The 26,249-nt window shown below is 38.7% G+C and overlaps 1 protein-coding gene and 1 pseudogene across 1 annotated transcript in view; one reads left to right on the top strand and one right to left on the bottom strand.

Moving 5' to 3' along the window:
- The window catches only part of CDYL2 (chromodomain Y like 2), a 161,778-nt gene that overhangs the window by 127,368 nt on the left and 8,161 nt on the right, over nt 1–26,249 (bottom strand). The window lies entirely within an intron of this gene.
- Nucleotides 5,122–5,584, top strand: LOC122691382 (annotated as a pseudogene).

Genomic DNA, 26,249 nt, shown 5'->3' on the forward strand with positions numbered 1-26,249 from the left:
TTGAATTGTATGAGTTATTTTTATATTTTCGATATTAGCCCCCATCAAACATAGGGGCTTCCCTGATGGCTCAGTGGTAAAGAATCCACTTGCAATGTAGAAGATGCAAGAGATGCAGGTTCGATCCCTGAGTCAGGAAGGTACCCTGGAGAAGAAAATGGCAACCCACTCTAGTATTCTTGCCTGGAGAATCCCACGGACAGTGGAAACTGGGGGGCTACAGTCCAAAGGGTCGCAGAGTCAGACACGACTGAGCACACACATATACACATCAGATATATGATGTGCAAACATTTTTTCCCAATCATAGGTTGTTTTATTTTGTTGATGGTTTTTCATTCACTGTGCAACAGCTTTTTAGTTTGATATAGTACCTTGTGTTTATTTTTGTTTTCTTTACCATTATCTTTGAAGTCAGATCCAAAAAAAAAGAAAAAACCAATGCCAAGAGCGATGTCGAGGAAGTTACACCTATGCTTTCATCTGGAAGTTTTATGGTTTCTGGTCTTACATTCAAGCCTTTAATGTACTGACAGTTAACTCTTGTGTATGGGGTGATACGTGGTCCAGTTTCATTCTTTTGCATGTGGCACCATAAATGGGCTCTGATACGTACTGTAGGAGTCATCTCCATCAGTGGGGAAAGAAGTTTAGTAAATAAATGGGGTTATGTCAACTTGTTATAAACATGAAATAGGATGAATTTAGATCCTCATATAATGTGTCCAGATTAATTCCATGCTTATTATATGCCAATAAAAACTAAATCAATATTGCATAAATGATTTCTTATAATTCTCCTGGTTTTTATCTCACTGGAGGGGGTGAGCAAAAGGGCAGATTCAGTCTGGTAACAGAATTGAGCACAAACTACTGTTACTGTTCTTTCCTCTTAGAAACAGAAAAATGAAAATAAAAACAAAGCATGCTGTATACCTTTATAATGTTTCCATTTAAATGTACAATAAAGCAGAGATAATTCTGTCATAGTCACAAGGACATTTTGACCCCCGTAGAAACAAAATAAAGAAGTGGGATCAATATTCTATGCTGACTTCGGTTCTCTAGACTCACTCTGGGAAGTGAGGCAATGAGAAGCCAGCCCTGGATTTAGATGGAAGAGGGTGGGGTATATGCCAGATGCTTCTAGGTAGAAGGTACACATGGGGGTCAGGACAGTGAGGGTAGCGGAAGGTAATATCGAGAAAATAAATGCCCTGCCAGGAATGGGGGTGGTCTTAGCACCCACCATGTTTGAGGGATACTCTGGGGACCAACTCTGATTGGGACAGAACTCTGATGACTTCTCCCAACAAAACAAGCAAGTGCAAAGGAGATTCAGGGGCAAGAGCCGTGTCCAGCCGCTTCCATCCTGAGGGAGTATATCTGGCCTGTGCTGAGTATCGGGGAGTGGGGTGTGGAATGGGCAGTGGGTACCACTTCTACATCCTTGGAGGAGGAAATGGCAACCTACTCCATGAAAAGGAAAGAATGGTTTAAGAATAAAATAATTGCAGAAGTATTTTTTAAAGTGTTTCTGACCCAATCAAAAAATGGGGAAAAGAACTAAACAGACATTTCTCTAAAGACGACATACAGATGGTTAACAAACACATGAAAAGATGCTCAACATCACTCATTATCAGAGAAATGCAAATCAAAACTACAATGGGGTACCACTTCATGCAGGTCAGAATGGCTGCTATCAAAAAATCTACAAACAATAAATGCTGGAGAGGGTATGGAAAAAAGGGAACCCTCTTACACTGTTGGTGGGAATGCAAACTAGTACAGCCACTATGGAGAACAGTGTGGAGATTCCTTAAAAAACTGGAAATAGAACTGCCATACGACCCAGCAATCCCACTGCTGGGCATACACACCGAGGAAACCAGATCTGAAAGAGACACGTGCACCCCAATGTTCATCGCAGCACTGTTTATAATAGCCAGGACATGGAAGCAACCTAGATGTCCATCAGCAGATGAATGGATAAGGAAGCTGTGGTATATATACACCATGGAATATTACTCAGCTATTCAAAAGATTTCATTTGAATCAGTTCTAATGAGGTGGATGAAACTGAAGCCTATTATACAGAGTGAAGTAAGTCTAAAATAAAAACACCAATACAGTATACTTGTGAAGTAATTAGTCTCCAACTAATAAAAAAATAAATAAATAAATAAAATAAAATAAAAACACCAATACAGTATACTAACGCATATATATGGAATTTAGAAAGATGGTAACGATGACCCTATATGCGAGACAACAAAGAGACCCAGATGTAAAGAACAGACTTTTGGACTCTGTGGGAGAAGGTGAGGGTGGGATGACCTGAGAGAACAGCATCAAAACATGTATATTACCATATGTGAGACAGATTGCCAGTCCAGGTTCGATGCATGAGGCAGGGCGCTCAAGGCCAGTGCACTGGGATGACTCAAGGGATGGGATGGGGAGGGAGGCGGGAGGGGGTTCAGGATTGGGGGCACGTGTACACCGTGGCTGATTTGTGTCGATATATGGCGAAAGCCCCTACAATATTGTAAAGTAATTAGCCTCCAATTAAAATAAATAAATACATTTTTTAAAAAGAAAAAAAAAAGTGTTTCTGAATTGTTTATATAATAAAGTACCAGGGTTTATTAAAAAAAAAAAGGAAACTATCTTGCAAAACAAATGGAGTTAGTAATGGTTAGCAGAAAACAATAAGTGAATTAGAAGTCTAGCTTAAAAGTTCTCTGAAAATTAGGAAGAACAAATGATGAGAAAAAGACAGAAATATTGAGTGTATACTCAAAAACATACAATATATTAACCAATATAACCTAAGGAAGAAACTAGTAACCAATAACATAACTTTGAAGCCCTCCACTATTGATCAAAAGACGTGGCACCAGCCTATATTAATGAAAACTGAACACTAGATATATATTTACTTCTAAAATGTATTCATTTAAAAGATAAAGAACAAATCTTATAAGAACCAGAAACAAAAGTTAATAAGTTTTTAATCATCTTAGCATCAGACTTCTCCTCCACACCATGATTTTCAAAAAAACAGTGTGCAATAAAATCTTCACAACCAGTCAAGCTATCTTTCATGCAGACAGAATTAAAAAAAAAAAAAACACATTTTCCATGTTCAGCTATACAAGAGACCAGAAAGTATATCACCCATACATATGTTCTTCCTGAGCAAAAACAAAAAGAAGTATACCACTGACCAAAAAGTGTATCAAAATGATAAATTTATAAATGAGGCAGATGTGCCATCAAATAATTCATGACAAAGTATAAAAGATAAAAGCAAAATGTAAATTTGATCTCTAATTTTTAACAATCAACTATATAAAAGCTATTAATCTTTCCTTAAATAGGACACAATATTTAAAAACCTACAAAAACAAATATAAATTCCTTAATTATTCCAACAAAAACTAGGGGAAAGCTTTACACACTAGACACCACTAAAAATTCTGTTTCCTTTTTGACAAAGCAAAAATAGAGGAACAAGAGAACTGAAAAGGTACTGACCAATTACCCAGACAAGAACTGGGAGTATTGGAAAGTCAAGGAATTAATCTACAATAGGAGCTATGGGAGGATAATTCCTAACCCAGAAGAGTCAGTTGAGAGGATCACAAAGGTTGGACCTACTGGGAATTCATACTGGAACCCTGAAATTCTAATGAAAAAATTAAAATAATAGAACATAAAGGCTTCCCTGGTGGCTCAGTGGTAAAGAATCCGCCTCCCAACGCAAGAGACATGAGTTTGATCCCCAAGTCAGAAAGATCCCCTGGAGAAGGAAATGACAACCTATTTCAGTATTCTTACCTGGAAAATTCCACAGACAGAGGAGCATCGGACACAACTTAGCAACTAAACGACAAACCAAATATAAAACCAGGAACCTTACACTACATTAGATGTCAAGGAAGACTTTTTATAGAAAGAAACACTGAAAAAAAAGAGTCAGAAAATGAATATGAATTAATAGCAGGACGGCATTCCAAGCAAAAAAACAGAAGAATATTTTGAATAGTTCATAAAATGAAACATGGTACAAAGTCAGTAGGAAGGCCAGAATGGACAAAGCACAAAATAAATAAAGGTAAGAGTCAGTTGTTAGATAGGCAGGGGCCACAATAGGAAGAATAAGAGGCACAGCAGCTGGCTGAATTGATCAGAAAAAATATATATATATGTATATATCATCAGCAAGGACTTATTCCAAAATTTGGAGGGTTAACATTAAGAAATTTGTAAAGAAATTTATAAAACTGTTATCAAGTGATCAAAAAAGAAAGATTTCAAAAAGAAAAAAACTTTAATAAATTAGAAAATCATAACATATCAAGGAATCAGTTTTCTAAGTATAGTCCTTATCTGAATGAGCTACTTGAGGATATACTCCAGCATCACAGAACACAGTCCAAGAAAATTGTGGAATATATAAAAGTGCAACAAATTATGGCGTAAGTAAATTTACATTTAAATCTAAATAACTGCTGACAATTCATTACACTTTGGGAAAGAAATGTTAAAATTCAAGGCCTAATAAAGTAGGTTTGGTATAAATACAACCGTAACAAAAGTCTGTATGTAAAATTTAAATAATTAAATTAAAAAACAGGAGAGGTGGCCAGGAGAGAGAAAATAAAGAGCAGCTAAGTTGCTTCCCATGTTCAAGAGAGAAGCTCTAAGGCATTAGCAGAAAGAATAGTTTCAAATATTCTATTAAGAAGTTAAGGACAACCCATTACACACACACACAAAAAGAAGCATATATATAACTTCCAGGGAGGAAAAAAAGTCACAAAATAAAATAATCAATCCCAAGAAAAGGAAATCAAGAACACATGATAAACAGGAGCAGATGAAGAAGATGGGGCCGCATGGCACCAAGGTGTGTTCCCAAGGGGGCAGTCCTGGAGGGTGTGGCTTCGCTGGATCTGCGCTGGGAACTCCAGAGCACTGAGATGCTATGAGATATCTATGACAGAGAACTGAAAACTTTCCAAGAATATGGAGATACAGGAGAAATCTGGTTTGGAGAGGTGAGCATGACTCAACTAATAAGGTGGATGCAGAAACACAAGATCCCACTGGATGCTTCAGTGCTTGATATTGGAGCTGGAAATGGTGTTTTCCTGGTTGAACTTGGCAAAATTTGGTTTCTCTGATATTATTGGAAATGATTACTCTCCTTATGCAGTACAGCTTTCTGGAAGTATTACAGAGAAAAGGTTTATCTAACATTAAGTTGAAGGGAGAATACTTCTTGAATCCTTCCATAAAGCTGTCTGGATTTTATATTTGTATTGATAAAGGAACTTCTGATGCCATAAGCTTTAATCCTGATAACGCAATTGAGAAGAGGAAGCAGTATGTGAAATCTCTCCAGGGTGTTGAAGAAAGGCTTTTTTCTAATAACCCTATGTGATTGGACCAAAGAAGAACAAATGAATTCAGTGAAGGATTTGAACTCTTCCAAGAGCTGCCAACACCCAAGTTCAGCTCTGGAGGTGGGTCTGGAAACAGTGTAGCAGCATTGGTTTTCAAAAAAACATGAGACTTTTCACTGGACAGATTCAGTTAGTTTTTTTAAGAAGCTCTACATCAAAGTAAACCTGACACAGAAAATGCAAGCGCAAATAAACATTTAGCAAGTACAAAGATGCACATGTTGAATAGATATAACAGGTTGGTAAAAACAAAAAAGAAAAGAAAATCATGAGCATGTAAGTAGTTGGGTTTTAGAGATCAATCAAGAACGATTTAAAATCTTCTTTTGTATTTGAGATGCAAACATTTTTCTTTCTGATTTAAAAAAAAATCCTGTAACTGCTGAACAGTTAAAACTTTAAAGCAGTAAATGAATTTACAGAAAGGATGTATTCTTCAGTTTTGTGCCTTGGTAAAGGTGAATTGAATATAGCTATTTATGAAAATTTGACCAAGTTATTCCAGGGTCAGAATAATAAGCCAGAAGACTTTCTTAATGTTTGATTAGACTATCACAAAACATAGTAAGTATGAGGATTTAAAAATAAATGATTTAATACCTGAGAAAATCCCCCAGCCCTTATGTATATAATTAAACAAAATCAGATAAATGTATCAGTTGATCAAAAGGAAGCACGATAAACAGAAAATATAACATATGATTTCATAAATAATTTCAAACATACTAATATTCATAACAAATATTATCTGTACACATTGACATGGAAATCTATCCAATACATCTACAAGAAGACCCTGAGACTTCAAACTAGCTCTCACTTTATGAAAAACAGTAAGGATCTAAGGAATTTACTTGATATAATTAGTCAGCTTTATTTAATAGGTATATGTCCTAATTGTCAATATATATTTACTCATATAATATAGATACTACATCTGTGTTCTCTAGAGATGATTCAGTCTTCAAATAATAAAATATTGATCACACATTAAATCACAAAAAATTCAGTAACACTGCAAAAAAGAGTTAAGTATACACTTTGATCTCTGGCCACAGTGCATAAAAACTTGAAGTTAGAAACAATTTAAAAAAGAATAAAAATAATATTAACTTAATTATTTTAAAATAAAATTTTTTATTTAAATTAGAAGGCTCCATAATAAAACTGTAGATAAACCATGCTCTGAAACAATAACTATAAATCTTTTCCTTTTTATTTTCAAATATCAAATGTGAAATAAGTATTCAGCTCAAGAAACTGGAAAATTAAGAGTTAATTAAGCCTAAAGAGCCATAAATATTTTGGAAATAATTTGAGTAAATTGGTATGATCTACTGCAGTTGAATATATGAGTACACAACAACACAGGAATTCCACATCTAAGTATTTAACGTGGATAGTCTTTGGCATGGATGTACCAGTAGATAGGTATGAAAAATATTCATAGCTACACTGTTTGTAATAGCAAAGCATGAAAATAAAATAAGAAACTGAAATAATTCCAAATGTCCACCCACAATAGAACAGATTAATAAATTCCATAATTAGCAAATCCTATTATTTGTAATTATATACTGTAATTTCAACATTTTGTGTATTTATATATGTAAATACTATACTCTTACAAAGAAATAGTATACTCCAGTAAAAACAGTATATTCCAGTATACATTAACATGGATAAATCTCAAAAGCATAATATTGAGCACAAAGCAAGATTGAAGAAGAATTCATACAATTCAATTCCATTTCTTTAAATTTCAAACCCAGGAAAAATCAAGCAACATGAACTTTAGGAACCCATAAGTGAAATTATACAGAAAGTGAAGGAAATGATTAACCAGAAATTCAGAACAGTAACCTCTCGGAAAGAGGGATGGCTAGGCTTAGACTGAGACAGGTGCTCAAGAGGGCTAAAAACATGTTCTATTGTTTAAATTATGTGGTGAGTGCACTTATTATTGTTACTATTAAATGTACATTTTTGCATTTCATATTTCATAATTTAAATTTAATAAATAGATGAAGTAAAAAGTGCATCAATAAAGAAATGAATAATGATAAACCAGGAACTTATTAATACAGAGAAGAAAACAGTGAAATGGGAAAATAAAACTAAGAACTGATTTTATGAAAAAAAATCAATATAAGAGACAAACTGCTAGCAACCTGAAAAACAGGTAAAAGAGGGAAATCACAAAGCTACCAATTTACGGAAGACAAGAAGAGCATCATCAAATACAGAAAAGGGATATTTTGAAAATATAGGAGGAAACTATTTGTACCTCTTCAAACAAATTTTAAAACAGGCATAATAGGAATGTTGTTCTTACTACATATAAATTACAAATAATTACTTCAGAAGATAAAACATGAAAAAATCAACAGTCGTTAGAAATGCTATCAAAAGTATCTCAAAAAATATTCTAGATGCAGAAAATATCACAACCAACTTCTTTCAAAAAACATTCAAGAGAAAGCTTAACTGACATGTTGCACAAACTTTTCCTAAAAACAGGGGGGAAAATAAAAGGTTAATCAATTACTTTCATGAAATCAACACTATTCTGACATTAAAATTTTTACTGAATTAGTACAGAAGAAAACTGAAGACCAACAATATTTATGAATATCAATACAAAAATTCTAAACACACAGAGCAGCTGGCTGAACCTAGCAGAATATTAAAATAAAAATTCATCATTACCAAGTGTGCTTATTTCACAATATAATTTAGTCTTAAGAAATCAGTTACTAAATTATACCCAAGTTTATAATAAGGAGGAAGATTATATGATCATCTCAGGAACTCTCAAAGAAGCACCTAATAAAATACAACAGCATTCCTTATTAAAAACAAAAAGGAAAACTACAGATACAGGAACTCTAATTAACAGGGAAAATCATCTGCCTTTTACCCATAGCCCTGCCTTAATTAATGATGAAATCAGAAGTAAGACATGACAAGACATGACTCCTGGCTGTCATGCTATTAGTGAGTGCTTTCTGAAAATCATGGCAAATAAAATAAGAGTAGAAAAATATATGTGTATAACTAACAGAAAGGACAGGGAAGATAATACAATTTGAGGATGATGTTACCACCTAAAATTCCAAAAAGAACTGAACAAAATATATTTGATAAGAATTCAGAAGGTGTAGCATTGAAAACAAATATCAAAAATTATTCTTCTAATAAAACAGTAATAAATTATAAATAAAACCCTATTTACAAAAGAAACAAAAATTTAAACTGCCCAGTAACAAACTCAGAATCTGTATCAAGAAAGCTAGATAGCTTTACTAACACACATGAAAGGAAGTTTTAATAAATGTAGAGAAACATGTTCTTGAATGAGAAGACTCAAAATCACAAAGATGCCAACTTTCCACAAAGTGATTTGTAAAAAGTGCAATTAAAAGAAGAATCTCATATGGATTTTATTTTGGAACTTCATCAATAGAAATAATCAAAAACATTTTGAGGAAAGAATTAGGAAGGTAAACTCAAGTTATCAAACAATAATATGTTTTCTAAAAGTACAATAACTAATGATGAATTATGGACACTCTTGAGAGTCCCTTGGACTGCAAGGAGATTCAACCAGTCCATCTTAAAGGAAATCAGTCCCGAATATTTATTGGAAGGACTGATGCTGAAGCTGAAACTCCAATACTTTGGCCACCTGATGTGAAGAGCTGACTCATTTGAAAAGACCCTGATGCTGGGAAAGATTGACGGCAGGAGAAGGGGACGACAGAGGATGAGATGGTTGGATGGCATCACCGACTCAATGGACATGGGTTTAGGTGAACTCCGCGAGTTGGTGATGGACAGGGAGGCCTGGCGTGCTGCGGTTCACGGGGTGGCAAAGAGTCGGACACGACTGAGTGACTGAACTGACTGAACAATAACTAAAACTGCAGAAGAGAGTAGAATGCTTGTAAACAAACTCATGTCACTATATGTAATAATTTCACCAATGGTAAATCTGAAATTTCAAATCAGAGGGAAAATAATGAATTATTCAATAAATAGTGTTAAAACAATAGATTACCAGTGCCAGTGACCATATCCCTACTTCATACTGTACGGTAAAATAAATTACAGCTATATTAAATGTGTATGTAAATGTGCATAAATTTTGCCATAAAAGGAACAGAAGAGACTAAAGATCAATGGTTATAAACTTCAGCACAAGGAAGGCTTTCTCCCTACTCCAAGGAAGGAAAGTAGGAAGAAAAGGAGGGAAGCAAAAAGAATAGAGAGATGAGAAGGAATCACAAGTATGTTCGGTTCAGATGCTCCGTCGTATCCGACTCTTTGCGACCCCATGGACTGCAGCGTGCCAGGCCTCCCTGTCCATCACCAACTCCAGGAGCTTGCTCAAACTCATGTCCAACAAGTCGGTGATGCCATCTCATCCTCTGTCATCCCCTTCTCCTCTTGTCTTCAATCTTTCCCAGCATCAGGGTCCTTTCTAATCAGTCAGTTCTTCACATCAAGTGGCCAAAGTACTGGAGTTTCAGCTTCAGCATCAGTTCTTCCAATCAATATTCAGGACTGATTTCTTTAGGATGGATTGGTTGGATCTCCTTGTGGTCCAAAAGACTCTCGAGTCGGATTCTCCAACACCACAGTTCAAAAGTATTACAAACATGTAATCTAGGATAAAAGTTACTCTCCTTATAAAAAAAATTACAACAGGCGAAATTTAAAACTAACCAGAAAGAAAAATAAATATTTGGGTTAATGTATGTGATTAGACAAGGATTGTTATTGTTCGTTGTTCAGTTGCTAGGTCATGTCTGACTCTTTGCGACCCCATGGACTGCAGCACACCAGGCTTCCCTGTCCTTCACTATCTCCTGGGGTTTGCTCAAATTCACGTCCACTGAGTGAGTGATGCTATCCAACCATCTCATCCTCTGTTGCCCCCTGCTCCTACTCTCAATCTTTCCCAGTATCAGGGTCTTTTCCAATGAGTCAGCTCTTTGCATCAGGTGGCCAAAGAACTGGACCTTAAGCTTCAGCTTCAGTCCTTACAGTGATATTCAGGGTTGATTTCCTTTAGGATTGACTGGTTTGATCTCCTTGCTATCCAAGGGACTCTCAAGAGTCTTCTCCAACACCACAGTTCAAAAGCATCAATTCTTTGGCACTCAGCCTTCTTTACGGTCCAACTCTCACATCCATATGTAACTACTGAAAAAACCATAGCTTTTGACTATTTGGATCTTTGTCAGCAACGTGATGTCTCTGCTTTTTAATATGCTGTCTAGGTGTGTCATAGCTTTCCTTCCAAGGAGCAAGTGTCTTTTAATTTCCTGGCTGCAGTCACCATCTGCAGTGATTTTGGAGCCCAAGAAAATAAAGTCTGTCACTGTTTCCACTTTTTCCCCATCTATTTGCCATGAAGTGATGGGACCTGATGCCATGATCTTAGTTTTTTTAATGTTGAGTTTCAAGCCAGCTTTTTCACTCTCCTCTTTCACCCTCATCAAGAGGCTCTTTATATTCTCTTGCCTTTCTGCCATTAGAGTGGAATCATTTGCATATCTGAGGTTGTTGATATTTCTCCTGGCAATCTTGATTCCAGCTTGTGATTCATCTAGACAAGGATTAAGGTCACTAATAGTTTTTTTTTTAAATCTTTATATATAATATCAATAAGAAATTGAAAACACCTCAAAAAACAGCTTGCACTTTTTAACAGTTATACAAGTAGTGCTGAGAGTCCAGTGAAATAAATAAACAAGCTAGTTACTGCTGGCAGTATCTTTTCTGGATGGCAAGCACATCCTTTCTGGAGAGCAATCTGACAGCATTAGCAACAGTCTTTATAAAAGGTATATTCATTGAACTTCCATATCTAGAAATTTATCTTGAGGAAACATCACCAACATATACAAAGATTTCTAAAGAAAGTTTAGTTATATCACTATTTAAAACACTAAAATTTTTATTTTGCCGTTTGCAACAGTATGGATGAACTTGGAATCCATTACCCTTAGTGGAATGAATCAGATAAAGACAGATACTGTATGATATTACTTATGTGTGAAATCTAAAAAATAAAACAAACAGGTAACTATAATGAATAAGACACAGACCCACAGATATACAGAACAAACTAGTGGTTGGCAGCGAGGAAAAGGCAGGGGGCAAGGTAGCAGTAGTGATTAAGTGGTACAAGCTACTGTGTAGAAAATAAATAAGCTACAAGGTATATTGTACAGCACAGGAAATATAGCCAATATTTTGTCATTGTAAGTGGAGCATAAAAATACTAGCAAACCAAATCCAGAAACTTATTAAAAAGATCACACATCGTGATCAGCGGGTTTATCCCCGTAATGCAAGGGTGATTCAACATATAAAAATCAATAAGTGTACTACATTAATAGAATGAAAAAAACTACATGATCATCTCAACTGACACAGAAAAGGCACTGACAATATCCCACACCCTTCCATAATAAAAATGTCAGAAAACCAGGACCAGGAAATTTATCCACAGCCAAAATCATATTCAGTGGTGAAACACTGAAACCTAGTCTGCAAAGATTAGGAATAAGACAACAATGCCCACTTTCTCCACTCCTTTTCAACACAGTACTGCAGTTCTACCCCAAATATGAGACCAAAACCACAGGCAACCAAAGGCGAAATAGATACTTCATTAAAATTATAACTTTTGTGCATCAAAGGACACTGACAAGAGAGGGAAAGACAACTCAAAGCGAGAAAATATTTTCAAATTATATATCTGGTAAGGTTTTGATAATCAGAATTTAAAAGAACTCCTACCACTCAACCAACAAAAAGACAAACAATCCAATTCAAAAATGGGCAAAGGACTCAAATAGATAGTTCTCCAAAGTAGATAAATAAACGCCACTAGGCACACAAAAAGATGTTCAACATCATTAGTCATTTAAGGAAATACAAATCCAAACCACAGTGAGATAATATTTCTTAACTACAAAGATGGCTACATTTTTTTAAAGTAAAGTAACAAGGATAAGTAAAGATGCAGAGAAACTTTAACCCTCAATACACTGCTGGTGAGAATATAAGGTGGTATATATGTAGTGGACAATAGTTTGGCAGTTTCTCAAGAAGTTAAACAAAGAATTATAGCCTAACCCAGCAATTCCACTCTTGAGTATACACCCAGAAGGACTGAAAAAAGAACTCAAGGTACTTGTAAACCAAGCTCATAGCAGCATTATTCACAATAGCCAAAAGACAAAAGGTGTCCATAAACAGATGAATGAGTAAACACAACATGGTATACATGAAATACTACAGAATGTTATTCAGCCATAAAAAAAAAAAAAGGAGTGAACCTGGAAAACACTACAGTAAGAAACAGAAAAACTCCAGATAGAAAAGGCCATGTACCACACTCAATGCCATTTACATGAAATATCCAAAATAGGCAAATCCATAAAGACAACAGATTATTAAGTTGCCACTGACTGGGGAAACAGGGAATGACTACTTAATGGGTAAAGGGCTTCCTCTTTGGGTAATAAAAAAGAAATACAGTGGTGATAGGTGCACAGCAATGTGAAAATGCTAAAAGCCAATGTACACGTAAAAATCATTAAAATGGCAAATTTTACAGGTGATTATTGAACATAGGTTTAAACTGCACATGTCTACTTATACACAGATCTTCTTCAATGGCTCGAGCCCAGGTCCCCTCACTGCAGGCAGATTCGTCACCATCTGACCACCAGGGAAGCCCAGCAAATACTATAGTACCACACAATCTAAGGTTGGTTGGACCCATAGATGGGCAATTACAACATGGAGGGAGAGGAACATGGAGGCAGAGGGCCAACTTTAAGTTACACATGGATTTTCAATTGCATGGAGGGTCTGTGCCTCTAACCCTAGCATCATTCAAGCATCAACTATGTATATTTTACCACAATTAAAAATTAGTTATATGTGTTTGTATATGTGTATATATATAATATATATAACTTTTACATCCAAAAAAAGATAGTACAACCTTCAGTACACTTTTTCTACTATTTTTCTCTTTTCTACTTTATTAAATTTATGTCTTTATTTACACTTATTCCTTCTTTAAGACTTCCTTTCATTCATTTTGCTGTCTTTTTTAACTTCTTGAGATGAATTCTGAGTTCATTCTCTTTTGTTTTTAAGGTTATAAATGTTCCTCTAAGTACCAGTTCACCCACTGCACAGAAGTTCTGTGACTTAGTATTTTCATTTACGCTATTTTGAAATTTTTTCTTTAAAAACAGTTGACAACAACAAGAACAAAATACAATCTTAGAAAATAAAAAGAGCAGGAAGAAAAGACAGAGGTGCTCACTCTGGAGGAGAAAACAGCCCTAACTTCCAGTAGCCCAGACCTTTCTGGAATACTGGGGAGACTTCCACAAGCTCCTCTCACGCTCTGGGTGCTGGAGATACATCACTGAACCAGATGTGACCCTGCCTCCAAGAAGACAGTCCTTACAGAAATAAGTACAAAAATAAAGACCGATTCCAAGGACCAGCACTGTGGAAGAGAACCACAGGATGTGCAGAAAATACCTAACAGGGAGGTCTACCCGGGTCTGAGGGTCAGAGAAGGCGTTTCTGGTGAACTGACTTTAGAGCTGCAAGGGGTGGAAAAGGAGACGGGGCAGGATCAGGGGCTCCCCGGGCACAAGCCACAGCATGTGCAAAGGTCCTGAGGCAAAAGACATTCAGATGCCTGCAAAGAGGCTGCAAGTGCAGCACCCAGAGAGCAAACGGGGGAGGAGTCTCAGCTGAGCCTGGAAAGGCAGGCAGGTCCAGATCCCGTGGAGAAGTTCAAACTTCTGTCCAAGAGCAACTGAAGACGTCGGGAACAAAGTGTGGACAGAGAGTGGCAAAGTGGAAATGTTGGGAGTCCAGTTAAGAGGCTATGAGTGAGGGATGGCGTGCACTAGGATGCCAGGAGGGCATCCAAGGAAATAGGGCTACCTCGGAAATGAAACTGAAAGCTTCCTGGTGACTGAATGCATGACTCTTGCCCACAGGTAGGATCTGCACAAGAAGGGAGACCTTGGCTCACTGTAACAAGGCCTTTCCCAGCAGTTAGCACACGACACCAAAACGGAAGAGGCTGCCCTTTAAGACAGCGTGCTTCTTTCCTTTGAAAGCTTCCTAGAAGAAACGGGCTGATCATATATGAACGGTGTATATGCTGGTTGAGGAATCAGATTAGGTAACAGGTAAGACACCCCAGCCTCTAAGACTCTTTGCTTTGTTTTTTTTTTGGCTGGACTGCTGGCTACATGGGACCTTACTTCCCCAACCAGGGGTCGAACCTGGGCTCCTCCAGTGGAAGTCCTAACCACTGGACTGCCAGGAGTTCCCTAAGACTCTTCGCTAAAGTCAACAGACATGTCAAGCCATCTGGACAACCCCATGTAAAACTCTTAGGAAAGATACAAATCATGTGTTTGTGTATGTGTGTGTATCATCTCATATCTCAGTTTTCCTATCTACTCAAACTGAGTTTTCTCATAGAAAAGTTCATGGATAAATGACTGTCAGAACTTTACAGCTTGTCACATAGATGGTGAAAAACAGTACCACATCTCTCTTCCTGGTTCTTTGTATTCAAGTACTGATAGAAAGCCTCAACCTACTTGTACATGTTTTCATAATTTTAATTAAGATTAGAAACATGTGGAAAACAAAGTATGATTACCAAAGGGGGAAGGGGAGGGCAGGATAAATACATTTTGTAATAACCTATGAGAAAAAAGAATCTGAAAAAATTATAGATATACATACATATATAATTATATATACATGAATCTCTTTACTGTATACTTGAAACTAACACATTATAAGTCAACTATACTTCAATAAAAAATAACAATTTTTTGAAGTGTATGCTGTTAATTCTTTTCTGAGCCAAGTGTACGGACCCGTCTGCTAGAATCTGGGATTATGTGCCTCACCTATGAGAAGCCTGCCTCTCTGGAGCACAGATCCATACATACAATCAAGGCACCACTACCCACCAGGCACCAAAACTCTAAGTACAGAACGTGGCAGTAAAGTGAGAGTTTCAAACACAGCATCCTGCCAATTCCAATCATGACGGGGTGCAAACACCATGCCAAGAGAAATAAAACCGAAACAACAAAGAAAAAAGAACATGGAAAAATGCACTGAGGCTCATAAATATGCTGAAAGAAAGGACACTGACCAAAAAATGTTACCAATTGCCCTCAAAACCAGTCTTCTCCTCAATGCTAAAGCTGAGTAGAGGCCACCCAGCTGAAGGCCACTGAAAACGGCCCCTCCATCATAATTACTAGGTGAGCAGAGGCATCACAATTTCTGAAGCAGCAGGACTTAAAACAGTGTTGAAAAACATCTACTCAGACAAACTCAAAAGGAAGATTTCCCTTCCCGATTAACTCACTTCTCAGGACTCCTTCACAGACCAACACAGGAGCTAGCCGCTATCATCCCCGTCTTGAACAGTACAACACACACAACCACGTTTTCATGCTATAAGCATGAAGAAGCAGAAAGGTTTTCTTGTTCCTTTTCTTGGTTTTGGTGCAACATCTACTGACCTATCCCGTCTGGGATTCTGTTTAAAGAGAGTGCTACAGCAGAATACCACTGAGGAACAAAAGGAAGGAGGCGAGAAGGAATACTACAGGCATTTTATCATTTATCAAAGAGATGACTACCTCAGATGACCTCATGTGAATCTTGGTTTTAACCATTTGGTAGCTGATGAGCCTCAGCTTCTGAATCATAAAGTGGGGATAATCCAAGTATGAATCCCATTGCTAATGTTCAGTCACTAAGTCGTGTCCGACTCTTGGTGACCCCATGGACTGCAGCATGCCAGGCTCCTCTGTCCTCCACTACCTCCTGGAGTTTGCTCAAATTCATGTCCATTAAGTTGGTGATGCTATCTACTCATCTCATCCTCTGTTGCCCCCTTCTCCTCCTGCCCTCAATCTTTCCTAGAATCAAGATTTTTTCCAATGAGTCAGCTCTTCGCAACACGCGGCCAAAGTACTGAAGCTTCAGCTTCAGCAACAGTCCTTCCAATGAACATTCAGGACTGGTTTGAACTCCTGCTGTCCAAGGGACTCTTGAGACTCTTCTCTAGTGCTACAATTCAAAACCTTCAATTCTTCAGCACTCAGTCTTCTTCATGGTCCAACTCTCACATCCATACTACTGGAAAAACCATAGCTTTGGCTATTCGGACCTTTGTCAGCAAAGTGATGTCTCTGCTTTTTAATACACTGCCTAGGTTTGTTCATATATTTCCTGCCAAGGAGTAAGTGTTTGTTTTTTTTGTTGTTGTTGTTTTTTAATTTCATGGATACAATCACTGTCCACAGTGATTTTGGAGCCCAAGAAAATAAAACCTGTTACTGCTTCCACTTTTTCCCTTTCTATTTGCCATGAAGTGATGGGACCAGATGCCAAGATCTTAGTTTTTTGAGTGTTACGTTTCAAGTCAGTTTTTTCACTCTCCTCTTTCACCCTCATCAAGAGGCTCTTTAGCTCCTCTTCACTTTCTGCCATTAGAGAGGTATCATCTGTACCTGAGGTTGTTGATATTTCTCCTGGCAATCTTGATTCCAGCTTGTGATTCACCCAGCTTGGCATTTAGCATGATGTACTCTCCATATGTTAAAAAAGCAGGGTGACAATATACAGCTTTGACATACTCCTTTCCCAATTTGGAACCGTCTGTTGTTCTATGTCCAGTTCTAACTATCGCTTCTTGACCTGCATACAGGTAAGGTAGTCCGGTATTCCCATTTCTTAAAAATTTTCCAGTTTGTTGTGATCCACAAAGGCTTTAACATAGTCAATGAAGCAGAAGTATATGTTTTTCTGGAATTCCCTTGCTTTCTCCATGATCCAGTGAATGTTAGCATTTTGATCTCTGGTTCCATTACCTCTTTGAAATCGAGATATACATCTGAAAGTTCTCAGCTCATGTACTGCTGAAGCCTAGCTTGAAGGATTGTGAGCATAACCTTGCTGGCATATTAAATGAATGCAATTATACAGTAGACTGAACATTCACTGGCATTGCCCTTCTTTGGGTTTGGAATGAAAACTGACTTTTTCCAGTCTTGTGGCCACTGTCCAAATTTGTTGACATATTGAGTGCAGCTCTTCAACGGCACCATCTTTTAGGATTTTAAATAGCTCGGTTGGAACTGTGTCACCTCCACTAGCTTTGTTTGTAATAATGCTTCCTAAGTCCCACTTGACTTCACACTCCAGGATGTCTGGCTCTAGGTGAGTGACCATACCATTGTGGTTCCTGGGAACATTAAGACCTTTTTTGCACAATTCTTCTGTGTATTCTTGCCACCTCTTCTTAATCTCTTCTGCTTCTGCTAGGTCCTTACTGTTTCTGTCTTTTATCATGTCCATCCTTGCACGAAATGTTCCCTTGATATCTCCCATTTTCTTGAAGAGATCTCTAGTCTTTCCCCTTCCATTGTTTCCCTCTATTTCTTTGCATTGTTCATTTAAGAAAGCCTTCTTCCGTCTCCTTGCTATCCTCTGGGTTATACACCCAACTGCATTCAGTTGGATATATCTTTCCCTTTCTCCCTTGCCTTTCACTTCTCTTCCTTCCTCAGCTATGTGTAAAGCCTCCTCAGACAACCACTTTGCCTTCTTGCGTTTCTTTTTCTTTGGGATGGTTTTGGTCACCACCTCCTGTACAATGTTAGGAACTTTCATCCATAATTCTTCAGGCATTCTGTTTACTAGATCTAATGTCTTGAATCTATTCATCAGCTCCACTGTATAATCATAAGGAATTTGATTTAGGTCATACCTAAATGGCCTAGTGGTTTTCCCTATTTTCTTCAATTTAAGCCTGAATTTTGCAATAAGGAGTTCATATCTGAGCCACAGTCAGCTCCAGGAAGGACCAAATGAGAGAATGCATATGAAAATTTACACAATGTCTGGTATACAGTAACACTCATTAAACACTATTATTACTATTTTTAAAAGACTATTTTATACAAGAATCACAGGAAGTTACGATTCTAAAACCTCTCTGTACTTCAACCAGGATCAAAGATTAGATTTCTTCAAAATATATATCAGTTCATGAAGTCAAAAGTGAATATACCAGCTTCCCAAAAAGTCAATACCATAGACATAGCCACAGAAGAGTGGGAGAGTGGAGGGTAATAAAATATAAACAAGTCTCAAGATATCAAAGAGTTTGGAATCACTGCCATGTTTGATAAACAGACAAGAAAACAATCTATGACAATCCTTTGTGGTTGTTGTTATTCAGTCACTACGTCGTGTCTGACTCTTGCAACCCCATGGACTGTAGCCTGCCAGGCTCTTGTGTCCACCACTTTCTTCTCCAGGGGATCTTTCCAACCCAGGGATTGAACCCTCGTCTTCTGCATTGGCAGGCAGATTCTTTGCCATTGAGCCCTTGACAATCCTACATGTACTAAAATATACATCACTTTGGAAAGAAAATTAGGTCTATAATTTGGAGAAAGTCCATATGTTTTTACCTCCCAAAGGCAGACATGGTATGGTTCCCTTTCTCTTTCTGTTAATATTTAACTACAAGATGCTTACCAAAGTCTATTTCACAAACCACCCTGTGTACCATATTTTTCTAAGTGAACATGGTTTTAAGGCAACACAAACAAATACAGCAATGTAAATATCAGGACACTAAAATGCTTTCCATTCACTTTTTAAAGCAACAGGAGCTTTGGATTCCATGAGTCAATCTGACTTCCAACAGTTCATCATCGCATCTGGATTTCCAGGAAAAGTTTAGATGTCAAGTGCCTGCCATAATGTCAAGGCCTGTGATGTCAGTCGCTGAAGCACATCTTAACCCCATTCTTCATCAACAAGAGAATTAAACAAGACCTGGGGCTGGGCTGAGCCTCACTGGCCTCCTTTACTAAGTCTTGTGCAAGAAAGCAATAATGACGTCAAGATTTCCAAGGCAACTCTCCATAAGAGTCTAGGAAGATACCATCTCTGCCTTGTGGATGACACACTCAGACTTAGTGAAGGCAAACAGCCAGTTTTGACATCTCAAGCATTCCTCTCTTCTTCAGTAAAGTAAAAGAGTCCCTCACTTTTGTTCACTTGTTGGAGATGTTAGTGAAAAACTGAGCAGAGGACTTCAAAACTCCCATCCACTCCAAGATTAAATAATCCCTTGAATATAAGACTGTATTAACTTTACTTATAACACAAAGTAGAATGCTGTCAGTGAGGTTAACTTATGAGAAACCAAAATTATTATTAATTGACCAATAAAGACATAGAAAATAGACTCAAAACTTATATGCCCTCAGGAAAACTGAAAGATTAAAAATGCCTTCAAGCTTCCTACAAAACAGACTGTACAAACATCTGAGACAATTTCAACTTTCATGTAAATGAAAGACCTAAATAAATTAATTCTTTCACTAGAGTGTTTTCTGAATCTTGCACTATGTCAGGTGCTAAAGATGCAACAAGTCAGAGGGAATCTCTGCTCTCTCAAAACTTACAACCCAGTGGGAGATTTAGAAAATAAGATAATAAATTACAACCTATTAATTTTGAGTGCTGTGATGAGAGACAAACAGGGTTCTACAGGAGCCCGAAGAAAACTCTTGATGAGCTGGGGAAGTTTTCCCAAGAATGACGTCTCAGCTGAGACTTAAAGGATGAACAGGAATTAAGGAAGCAAAGATGTGGCAGGGATGATAATGAAGAGTGCCCTGTCACTTAGGAGGGTGTGATTAAAGGAGAGCACATGGAACGTCCAAGAACTGAGAACAGATTTCTCTGGATGGAATATATGCTGTGAGTGGAGAGCTAGTAAAAGAGGAGAAGGGTCAAAACCCAAGGGCATCACTTAAAGATACTTCATCGGGAGAGACATAGAAAAATGGGGATTTTTAGAAAGACCTTTGTGAGTCCAGTATGGAAAAAAAAAAATTGAACTAGATTCGGAGATACCAGCTGAGATATCAGGGTGACTGAAGCAGTGAGAGTTGTCTCTTGAATTAAAGTGGTGAGAGTGAGTATGGAGAGAAAAGGCCAGGTTCAAGAAATATTCAGGAGGCAGATTCATCAGATACATGGGGTCTGGGCAAAACAAAGGAGGACATATTTCTAGCTACAGAGCAGGTGGATGCAGATACTATTGAGGCTAGGAGCCCAGAAGGAAAAGCAAGTCTCATATATGCTAAACATAAGTTCAGCTTTGGATGTTCTGAGTTTAAAGAGCCCAAGAGAGTTAGATGGCTAGCTCTGGAGCTCAGGGGGGAAAAAAAAACAAACAAGAAAGTGTCAGAGACTCGGAAATCACCCTTCTGGTCACTGTAGCACAATGAGAGAAGAGAAGAACCCCAGGTTAAAACTATAAGGAGCCTCAAAGTTTAAGGAATAAACAGCAGAAGATGAGGACACACAGGCAGTTTAAGAGTGGAAGAGCCAGTGGAAGAAACCATCTCAAGTAGAAGGGACGGAAACCCAAAGGAAATGTCAGCTTCTGAAACACCTCCCCACACGTGGATCTGTGCTGTGCGTGGTATGGACAGATAAGGAATCACAGGCATGATCCCAGCCCACGGCCAGTGCGTCGGTACTCAAGACCTGGGCTGCCCCCAAGAAGCTGTCAAATGACAAATGATGTCTTTGGGAGGAACCAGTAACCTAAAGGGTGAGGACAGAGGACGAGACTGCTGGATGGCATCACTGACTCAATGGACATGAGTTTGGGCAAACTCCAGGAGATAATGAAGGACAGGGAAGCCTGGCAGGCTGGATTCCATGTGGTCACGAAGAGTTGGACAGGACTTAGCAACTGAACAACAACAATAACCTAAAATACAAGTGAGGTGACAGATGCTCATCATGGAGGACCTAGAGCAGACAGCCTACCAATCAGTGAAGAGCAAGAGCTGATGACGTGGTGGATAATGTGATACCCCACCCAGGTCCCCTTTTCCAGGTCCATGTGCCCATCCTCTCAGCTTCTAGGAATATCTGTGCTGCTAAGGACTCATGATGTGCGCCTCAAAGGGAACTGCCTTCCACCACAGGGAGCTGCCCTGCCCAAGAATAATTCTCCCCCACCTCAAGGGCAGCCTACCAGCAATGGCTGGCTGATGCAGGGATATGAGGGGTCCGGGCCCCTGGCCTCAAGTTGGGACATTTCTGAAGGGTCATTCCAGCTCCCAAGCCTTCCTCGGGATCCACTGAGACCTCAGTTGGAAACTCACTGCACGTCTGCTGCACCACCCAATCCTGCCTCACTTCCTTACAGGTCAAGCACCCAAGGGAATCCTTCAGTAAACCCTCTGGATATAATTCTCCAGTTCTACACAGCTCAACCTAAAATGGATGGTGCATACCAAACTGGGCCAAGACACTGAGGCTTAAGTAGAGAAAAACAGCAGCTGCAAACCACACGGTGGTCTTTGTGTGTATAGATGTGCAAGGGGCTCTGTCTCATGCAGCGCTTAATAGAGAATGTTGTTGGTGTTATTGTTCAGTTGCCCAGCCATGTCCAACTCTTTGTGACCCCATCAACTGCAGCACGCCAGCCCTCCCTGCCCCTCACCATCTTCCACAGTCTGCCCAAGTTCATATTCATTGCATCGGTGATGTCGTCCAGCCATCTTATCCTCTGATGCCCTCTTCTCCTAGAATAGCTGCTCTCAATCCAGTTGCCACCCATAATGAAGGACAATGATTTGGATGTTTGAATTCACCATAAGGGATTTTTGTTACCTAGTAAGTCTATACAAGATCCAGTGGAAGGCAAAATGGAAACTTGAATTTCTAGGACAATCTGAAGGAATCTTCTTAGAAAGGGTAAAAAGTAATACTATATAGGGGAAAAATAAAGGACACTCACTCAAGAGAAACCCAAGGTAGCCTAGAAGCACAGGCTTTGAACATTTTCAATGACTCATTCAACAAATATTTATTGAAAGGTTACAGTGTGCGCAGCAAAGTGCCATGAGTCGAGAATACACTCATGGAAAATACAATAGACACGGCCTGTGGTCTCATAGAGCTTAGAATCCAGCAGAAAATTCTGGAGTTCAGCAGTGGAACCCTGTTCCCCCACCAGAATGGTTCCAGGAAACCTAACACATAAAATCAGATACATGTGATAACTTCCCAGTGGAGCTGTCTGGTTTAACTATAACTTACAGACAATTCCTTATCCCTGCGCTACCTCGTAAGAGCAATAAAGCCTATTGTGATTAAGAGCAAGGTTTTTAAATAAGGTCTGAAGAAGTTACTCTTCCTATAACAGCCATGGCAATTTATCTCCACACTTGGTTTGCTTATCCATAAGAAAACAACCCCTGATTTGCAATGAAAAGTAGCTGTGAGTGCTAACCAGGCTTGGTTGGTTTCATCAGCTTGTCTTGCAATTTTAGGGTGTCCTTCACTCTAACTGAAGTCTGATGCCTGTTTCATAGTTGAACCTTTAACATACAACAGCTCACACTCTCTCTCCTAAATATAAACATCAGGGTAGAAGGACCCAGAACTCTAAATAAACACCCACACTACCTTTTATATATGGTCAAGGCTATGGTTTTTCCAGTGGTCATGTATGGATGTGAGAGTTGGACTGTGAGGAGAGCTGAGCGCCAAAAGATTGATGCTTTTGAACTATGGTGTTGGAGAAGACTCTTGAGAGTCCCTTGAACTGCAAGGAGTTCCAACCAGTCCATCCTAAAGGAGATCAGTACTGGGTGTTCACTGGAAGGACTGATGCTGAAGCTGAAACTCCAATACTTTGGCCACCTCATGTGAAGAGCTGACTCATTGGAAAAGACCCTGATGCTGGGAGGGATTGGGGGCAGGAGAAGGAGGGGACGACAGAGGATGAGATGGCTGGATGGCATCACCGACTCGATGGACATGAGTTTGAGTAAACTCTGGGAGTTGGTGATGGACAGGGAGGCCTGACGTGCTGCAATTCATGGGGTCTCAAAGAGTCGGACACGACTGAGCGACTGAACTGAACTGAACTGAACCTTTTATACAATATAAGGAGACAAAGTTTTAGACATTCAGTTACTACCAGACACTGATTATTACACCAGGCCTAGAACATTCATCACCACAGCACCTGAACCTTGAGTGGTATTTAATGGACTAGGGTGCATTGTGCTATAAAGTGTGTTTACTTGTACACTTTCATGTAAGTAGCTATGAACAGGCCTAAAATTTTTAAAGAATGTTGCAGACTTCTAACGATGCTAAAACAGTGCATTTACTGGAAGTTCACTTACACATCCAGAGACGGCAGGAAAAGCTGTATTCTGAGGTCTGCTCACAGAAGGGGTTGACCTGATTGCCCCTTTTAACATACTCAAAACACTCCAATGTGTTAAAAATGTGGTATACAACCATATGTGGGCGTGAGGTTTTCTTCACGATCACATTCTGCACAGCAGTTTAAAAGACATTCATGGCTGCAGCCCCAGCACTTAGCATAGTTCTAGGCACATAGTTAACATACAATAAATATTTGATTGATGAATAACTGAGCAAAAGTAACAATTTTTAAATACAATTCACATCCAGGATATATGATCCACGGTTTATTAGCAAGCGCCCTTGAGATATAAGTTTTAGAAGACTGAACTCAAAGACAAGGAAATGAAAATCAAAGAGGAAAATTCCCTGATCAAGAATCTGAGAATAGGGTGGAGGCCCCTCGGCAGGGGAATTCCTGGTATGGCAGAATGTGGCCTGGGGCCCCAGTCCCACACTTGTGTCCCTCCAGTCTCTACACCGAAGCTCCTATAAGTCATTTAGAAAGCAGTGTGGTGATGGAACAACGCTGGGGGGATTCCGGGAGAGATGGGATGACTGGAGCAGAGAAAGAACAATTTTTTTTAACATTTAATGTTTTATTGATTAAAATATTTAGGATTACAAATTGCAATTCAGTTTTCCGTTATCAAACACACAATTAAGAGAAAACAGGACATAAAATGACAAACTGATGGCCCTCCCAGGCTTCCCAGGAACAGGCCACAGCTTTCTACAGGTTTGGTCAACTGATGGGCCTCTCACTGGAGTAACAAGAACTTTGGAGGCAGCAGCTTCCACCGAGTGACTCAGCCTCACTGGGCAATGTCAGAAGAGACATTTTGCTGAAAGAAGGGACAAGAAGGAGTGACTCAGGACCAAGAAAAACTACTTCACCATGCCCATCATTCACTCAACTACAAGAGCAGAGGCTGACTCAAGGCAGGCATGAATTTCAGACCCAGCTGAGAGGCCTGGCCCAGGGGTCCAGTACCACCTCTAACCTGCCGTCCCAAACATGGCTCCAGGGAACAGCTCCAGTGTAACAGAAGACCAAAAAACGGCAGCATTCTTGGAGCTCTAGGCTTGCCTCTCTTCACACACAAGATGATGACAGCTACAAAGAAGTAAGGTGTTCATGTGAAAAAGCAACAAGACTCAATCAGGAGGAGGAGTTTTAAAAAGAGAAGAGCTCTCATTTTATAGCAGAAGCCATCAAGGTTCAAAAAGACTGAAAGACATGTCTAGCTTCACAGAGTTACCAACTGGTGGTGTGTGGATGGGAATGCTGAAACTATCAATCAGGGTTCAGCCAGAGAAGGTGAACCACTAGATACACTGATATATACTACAAGATTTAACAAAGAACAGCTTATGTGGTTGTAGACCTGGCTAGGGAAGTCTGGAGTCCATAAGTCAGATCATTAGGAAGGGGAAGCTGGAAATCTTCCAGGCTGAGGCTGCTATCCACAGATGGCATTTCTTCTTCTTCAGGAAAGCCCCCATTCTATTCTTAAGGCTTTTCAACAGACTGATATCAGGTTCACCCAGATTACCTAGAATAATCTCTCTTATTTAAAGTCAACTGATTATGGACCTTAATCACATCTACAAAATAACCTCACAGCAACACCTGTTTTAGTGTTTGATTGAATAACTGACACATAAAACACCATCATATTCATTTATCAATAGCACCCCAGTGATCTGATCTCTCAGAGAACTGCTGGTACAACAAACCCATTAATGAAGAACTTTATCTCCTTGTCCTCAATACAGCAAGATCTTTTCCCTGACCAAATTTTATTCAGAAAGGTTCTGGGTGACTACATTAAACATGTTCTACCTTTTTTCTCCAGCTAAAATTACTGAAGATGTTGGAGCCCACTGTCACCGCTCAGCAGGAGAGGAGTTTGTAGGGTTCATGGAAAATCACTTCTTGGGTCCAATAAACCAAAGTCAGTATCACAATTTTTTGTTATCCACCAAAGTAGCAGAACATGTATAGAACTAGGGGAATGGAGAATAGGCTGATCTATTCTCCCACTTCACCCTGGATATCACATTCACTCTCTCCTCACTATCAAACAGTGTTTTTTTTTTAATTGAAGTATAGTTGACTTACAATGTTGTGTTAGTTTCTGATATATAGCAAAGTGATATATTCTTTTGCAGATTCTTTTCCATTATAGTTTATTATAAGATACTGTACATAGTTTCCTGTGCTATACAGTAGGACCCTGTTGTTTACCTATTTTATATAATAGTGTATGTGTCTAATGCCAAGCTACTAATTTATCTCTCCCCTCTTTTCCTCTTTGGTAGGAGATCCAACCAGTCCATCCTAAAGGAGATCAGTACTGGGTGTTCATTGGAAGGACTGATGCTGAAGCTGAAACTCCAATA

This window comes from Cervus elaphus, chromosome 4, assembly GCF_910594005.1.
Source record: "Cervus elaphus chromosome 4, mCerEla1.1, whole genome shotgun sequence".
In the NCBI taxonomy this organism is placed as follows: domain Eukaryota; kingdom Metazoa; phylum Chordata; class Mammalia; order Artiodactyla; family Cervidae; genus Cervus; species Cervus elaphus.